The sequence below is a fragment of the Panthera onca genome, chromosome B1 (assembly GCF_046562875.1).
Source record: "Panthera onca isolate mPanOnc1 chromosome B1, mPanOnc1 haplotype 2, whole genome shotgun sequence".
Taxonomy (NCBI): domain Eukaryota; kingdom Metazoa; phylum Chordata; class Mammalia; order Carnivora; family Felidae; genus Panthera; species Panthera onca.
In genome coordinates, this window is record NC_138342.1 from 112,870,848 (window position 1) to 112,885,142 (window position 14,295).

Sequence of the window (14,295 nt, forward strand, 5' to 3'; positions counted from 1 at the left end):
CAGCTTACTTCATTATATGAATGCAGTATATAAAACATAAAACATACAAAATACGTGTTAATCAACTTTTTGTGTTATCAGTAAGGTTTCTGGCCAACAGTAGGCTATTAGTAGTTAAGTTTTTAGGGAGTCAAAAGTTGCATGTGGATTTTCAATTGTGTAGGAGTTCAGTCCCTCTACCCCCACGTTATTTAAAAGTCAATTGTCAACTGTACATATAATAGTTTTCAAAGAATGTTCATTATCTATTTTTATTTTTTGTTTTATTTTAGGGTTTACAAAAACAAAATATATGAAATATTTGCCATTTTTTCTTATGGAATCTGTTTTATCATTTTAGTTTTATATTTTTTAAAATTGTTTATTGTTTATTATTATTATTATTATTATTATTTTAGAGAGACATAGAGAGAGCAAGCAGGGAAGGGGCAGAGAGACAGGGAGACACAGAATCGGAAGCAGGCTCCAAGCTCTGAGTGCTCAGGACAGAGCCCAACGTGGGGCTCGAACTCACAGACCACGAGATCATGACCTGAGCTGTAGTCGGCCGCCCAACTGACTGAGCCACCCAGGTGCCCCAGTTTTATCTTATGTTTTGACATTTATTTACTTAATACTATGCCATTTTTTTAATAAATACAATTATTTCATTTAATCATAGAGAAAAAAATAGCTTCAAGAAGGAATTCCTGTAGGTCGGTTTTTTTTTTTTTTTCTTTAAGGCAAAGGAGAAACTTGAAGAGACACAATATCTTCAGTTGTAGAAGTAGAGGGGACAGTAAATCTGCATTGTGTTCAGTTGATAAAAATGATAGTTGGGGAAGGCAAGTAGTAGCAACATCTCTGAACTGCCATGGGGGGAGGGAGAACGATATTTCATACTGAAGGATGTTTCTTTCATTCACTCACTGAGATCTTTTAGAAAAATCTCTGTTCAATGTTTGGTTCTGCCACTTTCTATTGGTGTAATAGTGGGTAATTTCAATGATTCTCAGAGCCTACTTGGGTAAATTTGAGTTTGTAATATATTTCCCCAAACACTGTCACATGGACAAACTATAAAGTGGCAGTAATTGGTAGATTTTTTTTGGTTGCTATGGTGTTAATGGTGACAAGGATAATTTTCAAGTGAGCCGCCCTACCAGCCCTGGGCTAAGATCATGGGCTTCATGGATGGGTGAGGCAGTTTTGGCAGTTCAGAACATCATATCCAAATGTTCCTTTGCTTGCACGAGTATTCCATAATCATGAAAAATACTATGATGCAAACTGGCTAAGCCTGTCCAAATTGTCTTCATCTGGTCTGAAAGTTTCACCTTCTCTTCATTTCAGATGGAGCAGAATAATATCCTTTTTTTTCCTGGAAATAAATACTTAGATAAGCTTAGAGGACATCCAAAGAGGAGTTGTATTCCTTCATTTGGTCTTCAAGTATATCTTATGTTCCAGACTCTGTTTAAAGGCAATCACAGATGAGTTTACAAAGTCTCTGAACTGTAACTGAGGCAGAATGGCATCAAAATTTTCATCTATGAAGATAAGAATAAGATCAACATCCCCAGGTTATTGTAAATTGCATTTGACAATAAGAAAGATTGTAAAAGATAGCCAAAAGTATCTTAAAATTCCCAGGAATTTTCTTTGCCTTTGAACTTTGCTCAAAAGCTTGTTTAATCTACAACTAGTTAGCTATACCTTATACCTCATACATATTTAAGGGCTCCTCAATAATCACGATACTAACATTTGTTGTACATTAACTATATCCCAGTCACTGTGTTAACCAATTTACATCACACTTAATTTTTGCACCACATACTATTGGTCAAAGTACATTAGAAAGAAAGAAATCCTCTCTAGCTATTTTAAGCAGGAGGGAATTTATTACAGATTATTAAGTGTCTCACATAATCCTAAGTAGAGTTAAGGAAAAGAGATATTTGGGTGAGAATTTAGGAACCCCTTTTAATGCGACATTGCAAGAGCAAGTTTGTAAGAGAAACACTGTCTTGTCCGTGATCAGCAGGTGTATCAATTCTGCCACTGCCATAGTCAGGAAAATGCCTTTATCAAGAAACCACCACTGCTTTGGAGTAGGAAGCTTTAATGAGCAAAAAGTTCCCTAAACTATATAAACGAATGAACATATCATTTTGTTTACAATATACATGTAAGCATACAGCCACTAGGAAGAATCTATCTTCTGTATAGTCAAGGATAGTGTGCTCAGTAGCATTCTTTCCTAATAACTATGGAATATGTTTTTTGAGCATATTCTCTGGTTTGAGGTTTGCTGTGAGCTCCATAGTAGACAAACCATTCTTCAAGTCTGAAATCAAATCTGAAATGAAGCAAAACACGAATACCCCAATGAAATTTTTATTAAATTATATGGGCTACAAATGCTGACTTTATTTTCCCATCAAAGCAAGTTAAATATCAATGGTAATTGATCTATGGACTTAAAATGCCAAAAGAAACCTCTGATAATGATAAAGTCATTGATTCCTTTAATAGTTAACTCAGGTTGTTCAGAGGCAGATTTTTTTTTTTTGAGAATCTATTTGACTTTTATGTATTTGTATATTACAGATAACTTAGGCCATCAATGTCACTTGACTCACAGAATTTAAACAATACAACTTTGATATTTCATTACTTGCTATAAAAATATCCTGGGCCATCTAATGAATTGTAGACCAAATTATGTGTTTAATAAGGAAGACTACTGAAATCTTTTATGCAAATATGGTATTATATTTGTCATTTCATATCTCTTTTTTTTTATTATCAGACATTGCATTAGGCTACATGTTCTTGGCTAACAAATATGAAACATGATGGAATATATAATACAAGGCCAACCTGAATATGTACGAAGATTTAAGAAAGAAATAGAGCTGCCAAATGCAGATTGATAAAATAAATATTCTTTATTTAGTGAACATTATTAGAAAATTACCAAAGATTTTTGTAGGGGAAACATATTAAAATGTTTACATTATATAGTATGCTGGATTTCCTGTGAAATATATGTAAATATATCTCTATTATATAGCTCTCTACTCTGCCTTCCAGTCTTTCTGTCTCCTTTCATCCAGGGCCCACTGTACTCTGTGTGAGTATACCTTTCCTGGATCTTTCTGATGAAGATGCAGATTTAGTTTGTGATTTTCTGCGTCCTATTGTAATTAACTCTCTGTAGTAGTTTTTAGGATAGCAAGGTCTGCTTTCAGTGCAACATTTTTTTTTCCTTGTTAAAATTGTAAGAAAGTTTCAGAGGGTTAAGGTTAACATTTAAGAGTAAAGAATTGTATAATCTGCAGCTTTAGAATTTCACCCATTTATGTTGCACAACTAATACACACACACACACACATATATGTACATACACATATATATCACACACATGCCTACATACCCTTCCTTTGCATCATGCATAAAAATCAATTGTAGATTGATGTCTTATTGTAGAAGAAAATATCATGCAGTATCTTTGTGACTTTGAAGTAGATAAGATTTTTTAAACAGACCTAATGAGAAGTGAAAATAATTTGGACTGCATTAAAAATAAGAACGTCTACCTTCAATTGACATTCGACACAGAGTGAAAAAACAACCCATACAACGGAGAAGATTTTACAGTACATGTATTCAAATAAAAGACTTTTAAATAAGTTAAGAACTTTTACAAAGTTATAGTGAAAACACATAAATCCAGTGGAAATATGGGTAAAAGATTTCAACAGATATTTAACAAAAGAAAAAATCCAAATAACCAAAATGCAGTAAACATACAAATGGTGCTGTGTTGGTCATCAGATAAATGCAAATTAAGACCACAATGGGATACATTACACATTCACTGCAATGGCTAAAATGAAAAACAGATAATACAAATTTGGGGGCAAGATTTAGAGCAATGGGGACTCTCATACAGTATGGAAATATGGGCAATATTTGCTAAAGAACATAAACATATTTTAAGATCCCGCTCTATTTGTAGTAAACATAGACATACAAATACACAATTAAAACAAAAAAACAAAACCTGGAAAAAAAAAAAAGAAACAAACAGGTAACTCTCATAAAAGAAAACAGAAAGCAAACTAAAACTATTCAAATGGCTAACAAAAATAGATGGCTAAATAAATTTTAGTTATAGGTATACAATGAAATATTATATAGCAATGAGAATGAATAATCTATAATTACATATAATAATGTGATAAATGTCACAAACATAATGTTATGCTAATAAAATATGACACAAAAGAGTACACGTTGTAAAATTCTGTGTAGATAGGGTACAAGAAAAGACCAAATAATATATGATGTTAGAATTCAGGGTAATGGTTATAGTTTGTTCAGTAATATCTGAACAGGCATAAGGAAGGATTAGGATCTGGTACAATTCCAGGTCTTGCTTTAGGTGCTGATCATTCAGGGGCACTTTGTTTGTGAGCGACCCCATGACGTGCAGTTTGCTCAATGCAGTTCAATTTCAGCAAAAATTCAAACATACCCAAGAACACAGTTATTCCAGAGACATACAAAAACAAGAAACCCCTTTTCAGAAATGTTGGAGAATTCTGTTGTGGGAATAAATGCAGAAACAGTTAGTAGCTAAGAGAATTTAAGGACAAAAAAAAAGATGACAAAACTAAATCATCGTTTGTGCATGAGTTGCCATGTAACATGGAGACACAAATTCAGCTGTTACCATGTAACTGTAAGTCAGAAATATCCCTCATTAAATAGAGGAGTCTTTTCTCTCATTGAGAGAATAGTGAGTGCTACTGTTCCCGACTCAGTAACATTTATTACCAGTTGTCATTTCGGATTTTAAAAATAACTGGAAATGGTAAGTTAAGGATGGATGGTTTGCTCCTGATGGAATTATATCCACTGACAAGATGTATTCTATTTATTGTGCACGAGGTAGTCATCTTTAGTCGTGCTGTTGATTTGTACCCCGTAGGCATACTATGCTGAAGAACATGTGTGTGCCAGAAGCAGCACATTTTATGATTTCCTAAATTAGATTGAATTTGGTTCTCCTATCACATTTACCACAGTTGGGAGATGTCCAACTAATGGAGATCCTTCCTTTTTTTCTGTTCGTCTTTTGACAAGAGCAGAAAGTTGTGCACGTATACTCATATCGGCAGAAAAACTTTAAATGTAACAGAGAGTTTTCTAGTGCTCCAAGAGGAGAGATTAAAATATTTTCTCACCAGATGCCGACCTGTCCTTTTAATTGCATTCTGAAGAATTATTCTTTTCTGATTTTCTTAGGTTTTTTTTTTTTTTTTAACTATAACTTCTCTCATTTTTCTTCCTCCTTTCCATCCAATATTGGTTTTCTCCAAAGTTCTCCTCTGGCCTTTCCATCGTCTCTTTCTACATGCTCTGCCTGAAAGGTATCTCTCCACGTCCACATTTTTAAACTCATACCTGTATGCATCTTCAGACATGATGGTTTATCTTAGTTCCAGTCCAGGTTAACTACCGCCTATTGATTATCATTACATCCTGGCACCTTACTGTTTCTACAGGCACTTCATAATCAAGATGAATAAAATCAATTTTATTGTTATACCTAATGTGTTCCTTCTTCTGAAATACCGATACGAAACTAACTTCTTCTTATAATTCATCACCAAAACATAGGTTCTAGCTCCAAGTCTCCTTAATACGCCTGTCCTCTTCCATCCCAGTATATTCAACCTGATTGAAGCTTCTTTGCATAACTCACTGTGGCAGAATTTTTTTCTTCTTTTTTTTTTTTTTTTTACTGGTAGCAACCTTCCCTAAGACACAAGGCATCAAACTCACCTGTTGGAAAGGCATAACTATCACATTCCTTGTTGACTCAATTCCATCAGAGAGTCCCCATGTTAGAGCAGGTGAGGGATAATCTCCTGCCCACGTGACATCTTTTACAACCTCATCTTGTACTATTTTCAATCACACTCTTCCACCCAGGAAGAACTGCTTGCCACTTCAAGTTTCCTTGTCTTTTCCCAAATTAGTTTGTCTTGCCTAGAATATTTCTCCTTTCCATGCACATGCACAATTTCTCCTCTGTCTCCTAGATTCGGGCAGTTTTCACTTGTGCGGTGTTGTCTCTCTGATAGGTTCAAGTGCTGACAATACAAGGGTACAGGAAAAGACAAAGTCCCTGCCTTTGTGGAGATTCCATTCCATCCAGCGTTGGAGAGAGACAACAAACAAGTGAACACATAAAACAAATGAGAAAATCACATGTTATTATACATGCTTGGAAGTAAATAAAAAAAGTTCAGGTACTTAAACATAACTAGTTGGGGAAGGAATTTTAGAGAACATCCTCTATGGTTTGAACAGAGAACTTGAACTGGGGCTTTGTACGAGTCAGTAATGGCATTAACTATAGTAGCATAAAAATAAATAGATAGTTTTGGGGTGCGTGGGTGGCTGAAGCAGTTAAGTGTCCCACTCTTGATTTTGGCTCAGGTCATGATCTCATGGTTTGTGAGGTAGAGCCCCACATCAGGCTCAGTGCTGTCAGTGTAGAGCCTGCTTGGGATTCTCTCTCCTTCTCTCTCTCTGTGCCTCCCCTGCTCTCTCTCTCTCAAAAAAAAAAAAAAAATTAAAAAAAATTTATAAGGGCACCTGGGTGGCTCAGTCAGTTAAACATAGTGTGGAGCCTGCTTAGGATTCTCTCTCTCTCCCCCCTCTCCTGCCTGGGCTGGCTCTCTCTCTCTCTCTCTCTCACTCTCTCAAAATAAATAAATACACTTTAAAAAATAAAACAAATTTATTAAAAAAATAGGTAGTTTTTTTTTTCTCATTGAGAACTCTAGAAGTAGTCCTTTGCTACAGTGGTTTAAGTGTTCAGTTATGCAACCAGCGACATACTTATTGTTAGCTTGTTGCTTTCTCCCTCCTGCTTGCTGTCTCATGGTTACCCAATAGCTTCTTCATTTCCATCTATCCCACCTCTTTTCAAAGCAGAAAGAAAGAAGGAGTAGTTACATTTGTTGTATGTTTTTAGAGAAACAACAGATTTCCCAGTGTAGTGTCCAACAGATTTTTGCCTACATTGTATTACAACTGGGGAATATATATGCCCTAATAGACAGGAAATTAAGAAAGCATACAGTTTTTATTATACTTGGCTTGGAATAAGCATCATCTTTTCCTCCATGTAAAATTTTAGGCAAAAAGACAGGAGATAAGCATACAGAGTTGGCAACTATTAGTGAATTCCAAAGACCTTAGTTTGGGAAATAGCTGGTCACATTGGGCACCCCAGGCAGATAGAAACTTCAGCACAAGCAACTGAGATGGAAAGTCTTTTGTGCATCTGAAAAATAAAGGCAGGCTATCAGTGGCTGGATAGAAGTGAGAAGGACAGGGTGTGGAAGTGACAGATTCAGAGGTACAAAGGCTACCTTGTAATATCTGCCTGCTGCACAGGATCCTCAGTTACTTTAAGATGAGGAAACCACTTTTTATACAATTCTTTATTCTAAGTACCTTTCACAGTCCTAGGGTAATAGTAAGTTTCTTTTTTTCTTTCCCATGAGTGAATTAAGGGTAACACTTTATATAAATATATGAAAGAGCTCTGTGATTTTCTTATTTATAAATAACTTAACCTGTATTCACAGGAACTTATGTTAATAGGTCAAAGTCATCTCGTGACTGGTCTTCTTTATTTTCAGCATAGATTTCTCTAGAATTAATCATGCCATTTGAAACCATAGAAACCTAATTTTAATTGTCAATCGCTTCAATTCCATAATTCCTCTTTATGTATGTTGTCTCAGTTTGCTTTGCTTGGCAAAAGAAGTCATATAAAAATATATATACAGCATGTCAGTTCTTAAGTATCAAAATAATTTCATAAATTTTCTGTTTATTTTTAACTGTGGAGTTCTGGTCATATTTGATATTTCACAGCTGTGAAAAATTCACAAATAACTTTATTCAATAGTATTTGATTAAGAAATTACAGACTCTGATTTTTAAAAGTGGCCACTGAAATTTGAGTAAATGGCCTATTGAAACAAATGCTACACTGAATATGTGATGCATTAGCCCTAATTTGGGTGGTGTGCAATTTTTATCATAAAACTGAAAAGAAGTGATTGACCTTATTATTTTCAAAAGCAATATGCTAAATTGCAACTAGCGTTACACCTTACATCAAGTAGTATATTTTTTTCTTTGTAACTGTTCTTTTGAATTCTTTTCAAATATAAAGCACAAATTCCAATGAGGAAAATATTAGCAGTAATTTTTCTTAGAGTCAAAGTAGAGAACTAGTTGTGGAAAAGTTTATAATATGCTACAGTTGATTACATTCAGTTGCATACTATGTGTTACAACATTCGCAAAGGTTTTTTTTTTTTTTTGATATTTTAATAAATTCCGCAAAACCACTGAATGGTTTTCATTTTATGTTTCATTTAATTAAGACCAAAATATGCTTAAAGTGTGTGTGTGTATTTTATATACATGTGTGTGTATTATATATATATATAATACACACACATGTGTACACACACATATATACACACTGTATAAACATACACATATATACACAAATACATATATACATATATTCATATATATATATATATATATATATATATATATGCTTTATTTAATTTTTTCCATGTGAGTCTTAATATAAAGTGTCCTTGGTAAATTTTTGTGTAATTAGTAATAAATTACTTATAAAGCATGGAGTTATTTTCCAGGTTCCCATGTACCTTATACTGAAGTATTTTGAAAGTCTAATTCTTGTTTCTTGTGTTTCCCATCTGGTCTTCTTACATTATCATCCTATGATCTGTTTCCAAAATAATGCTGGGAAATGGAGTGTTGATTTTCTTCTTTACTAAAATATATTTTCATTATTTTTGAAGTAATGAAAACATTTCTATTTTTATTCAGCTAGCTGACAACACCTTTTTCCATTATTTTATTTTTAGCTGGCTAAGTTTAAACTTGACTGTGTGCCTTTTAAAATTCAAAGTGAAATAATCAGACCATTTTACTTCCATTTGCCATCAGCTGAAGGATTAGTTACTTCAACTAGAGGACAATATAATCAATAATGGCTAAATTTATGCCCAAGATGACCATCCTTGAAGATATCCTTTTCTTTCTTGGAAGGATAGTAAAGTCTATCATAAATTTGGCCAGGAAAAAGACCCTCGATTCCTTTTAAGTGTCTGTCACTGTCTTACAGTCCATTTTTATGGAAGGGAGGTAAAATAATAAATCACCAACCATTAGTCATGAAAGGTCAATCATATATTCCTAAAATATACTATGATACCACTTACGGTCTAAATAGTTTTCATATATATTCAAGGAGACTATTTCTTATCATTTTCATATTAAAGAGATCACAAAAAAATACATATTAAAACTTGGAGTTATCAGGATAATTTAGATCTACATGATTTTCCTGAGTTAAAAAACACAATTGATGAGGTTTATACTTTCTTTTGTCATGGAAGTATAATTTCAATCTTCATATGCTTTCAGAGTATGCAAGTTTCAGTACCTAATAAAGATTAAATAATGATTCTAATACGTATAATATTTTCCAGGTTTGCAAACAATTGGAAATGAAAAGGAAAAATTTACTGTGCTTATGATACTCATTCTAGAAACATGAAACTGCATCAAATTTCAAGAAAAGATAAAAGTGACATAGTATATTCTCTTATAACTGGAAGCAAAACCTGTTTCATCTTCATGAAATGTTACATTAGGGTAGTCTGCAAAAACAAACAAACAAACAAACAAACAAAACCCTAATGCATACTTATTAGTCTGAAAATAAAACTACTTCATTAAGACTTTATTTTCTTCAATTAAACATTGGCATTCCCTTTGGTGCCATAACATGTATCTTTATAATTTTATGACTCCTACCTCTTCCAAAGCCAAACAAATTCAAATATTTTTTTTTTTTTACTTCATTAGTCACAATCTTGTTCCTTTCTTCCAAATTAGAGTATGTTATTTCCCAGTGAAATATTATTCTGGTATTAACTTCTTAATTCCCACAGGTATGTTCCAGAGAAGATCCCATGTAAGAGCCCTTCATATAAGTAAGGACTACTGGGAAAACTACATTAAATCCTATTTCCTATAGACTAAAGACCTCGGCTTTTTAAAAATCATCTGTTGCTGTGCCACATCTTGCAGTCTTTTAACTATCTTTCAAACTTTCCTCAAAGAATTTTCTTCGGAAGTACATTGTTCAAAAAAGCTACACATTCTCCTATGAAAACTTTGACCATTGTTCATGATGGCAGAAGAAATGCCCTATTGTTTTCCTCCATCTTGCATCACTATATCAAAATTTATTTCAATGTTTTGCATTTCAATTTTATGATTGTGTCCTCTGGCATTATTAAGTCTCCACTTCTCATTACACACTGCTCTCTTGGTTTTCATGACATTGCATCCTATTACTTCTGTAGGTGTATTTCTGTCTATATCAACTCAGTTTCACACACACACACACACACACACACACACACACACACCCTTTTTCCTTTATTTTTACATTTCTTTTCTTGGACTCTGCCTCTGGTAGAGGCTGTCTTTACTCTTGCTGGGTAAATATAGTCACACTTATGTCTTAAATGATCATTGATATAACTATTCACTATGGATTAAATTTCAGTGTTCCTCCAGACCTTCCTATCCTTCTAGACATCCCCACATGGATGTCTCAAGATCTCTCTCCTGTTTTTTCCTTAGCACCTTTAGATGATGGTATTAGCCAACCAAAATGTCAAAGTCTGAAATTTGGAAGCCATATTTTATCTCAAGTGTCATTGCCTTAGTTCAGAGAGTTCCCTTAGATTATTCAAATAGCTTTCTTATCCTTTTCCCTGTCTCTAGTTTCATACCTCCTTCTCTTCCTTTTACTGCTGACCTTTTCAGTTTATTGTTTAAAATATTGCCACAGTATTTTCTATAATATTCCAATTAGAAGATACATTGTACCCTTTGCCTGGACTACCCTTTCGAACTCTCTGTTACTAGTTTCATGTAAAATATTGCAAAATGTTTCCTAACTCCCAGGAACTCTCTAGAACATCCCACGTCTTGTTTCCATTAGACTTATGAATACCATTCTCTTGGATGCAAGGTATTGATTGTAATTCTGGAATATGACTAGACCCCAGTGCCTAGACTCTAAGGCAGAGACATTATTCTTCCATATGAGCACCTGAAATGCTTAGTGGAGAGCACGGAGCAATAAATATTTGTCAAAATCAGTGAAATAAATGAACATATAAATAAATACATACGTTCTTCATAGGCAGAGCTTGTGATGGTAAACAGCAATGGCAAGACAGGTAACACCAGGAACTTAAGTTCTCTGAGTTATTCAGCGGTGTTATATGTTTGGTAAGTATTAACGCTCTCTCAGTTTACATGAAATATTTCACTCTAAGAATTTATTCAAGGAGCTTTCTTTTCAGTAAGGGAAATGCTCGGATTTCTTATTTATGTCATCATTCATCCTCATAAGGTGTAAGCTTGAAGGATAATTAATAATAAATGAGTTAATTAGAAGACTATATGAAGAGTTAAGATTAAGAGTAAGGGAACTAGGTGTTGCGTCATTTAGTCAACAAATACTCTGAGAGTACATACAATCGGTCAGGCACTGTTAGGTCACAGATAGATGCACAGCTGAGACAGTACAGACTTCCAGGTTTCCCTAAAGTTATAGATTTCACTATCAAACTTATTACTTACCATTTTCACTTGGAAGTCTAGTATGTAACTTAAATTTAATGTGTCTAGAACTAAGATCTGGAAATTTTTTTCCCAACCCTTGTCGCTATGCATATCTTTCTCATATCAGTTAATGAAACTATTGTCCACAAATTTTCACAAGTTAAATATCTGGAAGTCTTTCTTTGTTAATTTTCTTAGAATTCTAGGAGCATCTGGCAGGCTCAGTGGGTTGAGCGTCCGACATGATCTCAGAGTTCGTGGGTTCGAGCCCCACATCAAGCTCTGTGCTGATGGCTCAGAGCCTGGAGCCTGCTTTGGATTCTGTGTCTCCCTCTCTCTCTGCCCCTCCTCTGGTCTTGCTCTGTCTCCCCCTCTTTCTCAAAGATAAATAAACATTAATAATTTTCTAAATCCAATACAATAGTCAATACATCAGCTCTGCTTTCAAAATATATCTTTTGGGATGACTTCTTTGCCACACCAATTTACTCCCAGATTTCTGCAAAGTTATACTAATTTTTCTCCTGCTTCCATTGTTTACTATATTGCATCCTCCACTTAGTCACTGGAAGTCTTTAGAATTTGATTTGGACCATATCACTACCTTCCAAACCTTATTTGTCCTAGCCTAACTTAAAATGTCCATTGGTTTCTCTTTGTATCCAAATTAAAATCAGTTTTTAAATATAAAGGCCCTATTAATATAGCTTTTGATTGCCTAGCTATGTTTTCTAACACTCTCCTCTTTTTCACAGAGCAACAGCTACAGTGGTCTTTAAAACATCAAGCTTGACCCATTTCCAGGCTTTCAAGAATGTGAAAAAAAAAAAGAGGGGCATCTGGGTGGCTCAGTCGGTTGAGCATCAGCTCAGGTCATGATCTCACAGCTTGTGAGTTCCAGCTCCAGGTCGGGCTCTGTGCTGACAGCTCAGAACCTGGAATATGCTTTGGATTCTGTGTCCCTCTCTCGCTGTGCCCCTCCCTCACTCATGCTCTCTCTCTCTCTAGAATAAATAAAACATTAAAAAAATTAAAAAAAAAGAATATAAGTAACATCTGTATAAAGTACACAGATATGCAGTTGGAAAAGGAAGGGGTATTTCAGATAATTGTAGGTATTTTCTCTGATACCACACTAAAACTTGACAGATGGTTGTTTCCATATGTGGCAATGTGGAATCTGAAGCCGTATCAATAAACTTCTTCTTCAAATTCTATTTTTATGAAAAGAGCGTTGATACTGTGGACCCCATGAAAGTATCTCAGGGACTCTGGGAATTCCCGGACCATTCTTTGAGAATCACTGGCAGATAGAATCATGTAATGTTATGCATTAGAGAGAGACAGAGCATGAGTGGGGGAAGGGCAGAGAGAGAGGGAGACACAGAATCTGAAACAGGCTCCAGGCTCTGAGCTGTCAGCACAGAGCCTGACGCAGGGCTCGAACTCACAAATCGTGAGATCATGACCTGAGCCAAAGTCGGTTGCTCTATCGACTGAGCCACCCAGGCGCCCCAAGAATCATGTAATTTTAAAGCAGGTTATATTATGTACTGGGCACGGCATTAGGCGCTCTGGAAGATGACAATGAGGAAGGCTAGCTAGTTGAGAGACCACAACACTAAAGTAAGTGCAGGTTGGGGAGGTCAGGGGCTAAAATAGCGAAGGCTGTGGAAGCGCTGGTTTCAGCGGTGTTTGACCCTGTTGGATTTAAGGAAGAAAACAAATTACCCTGAGCTCTCAAATTTCAACGTTTCATTACCTGAGACTTAGTTGCTGATTTTCGTAAAGGGATCCCTCATTTTCCAAAACTGCTTCCTACGTGTCGCGTCCTCCAAACCTCTTACATGCTGGCCACACTTTCCCGGAGGAAACACTAACTTGATAATGTTGTAAATGCGGTCCTAAAGAACAAGAATCTCAAAGTGAGGGGATCAGTAAAGAGTAGCAGTATGTGAGATCATTAAAAACGTGAAGAAACTTGAATTTATCATTGATTGGGAATAAATTATTAACCGGTGTCTTGAAATAAATAACTTATACCGGACTCAGTTTTCTCATCAGTGAGATAAGTTGTATCTAGACATTACCTTTAGGTCCTTTTTGGTGTCTTCTTATAATTCTACACTGTAATGCTACCATACTATTAGTGTAACATGTTACTTAATATGTTTTAATAATTTGTTATATATCATGGGAAAACTAATTCGTTTAGCATTTTACTAAAGTTACAATAAGTATCATTTCCTGCCATCAATAATATATCAATCAGGTTGATTGTAATTCAGGCATTATTCCCTTAAACAAAATTGACTCTCAAAAATATCTATGTATGAGGTCAAAAGGTTAAGACATACAATAATTAATTGGCATTCTTTCTCTCTTTTTTTAACGTTTATTTTATTTTTGAGACAGAGAGAGACAGAGCATGAACGGGGGAGGGGCAGAGAGAGAGGGAGACACAGAATCTGAAACAGGCTCCAGGCTCTGAGCCGTCAGCCCAGAGCCCGACTTGGGGCTCGA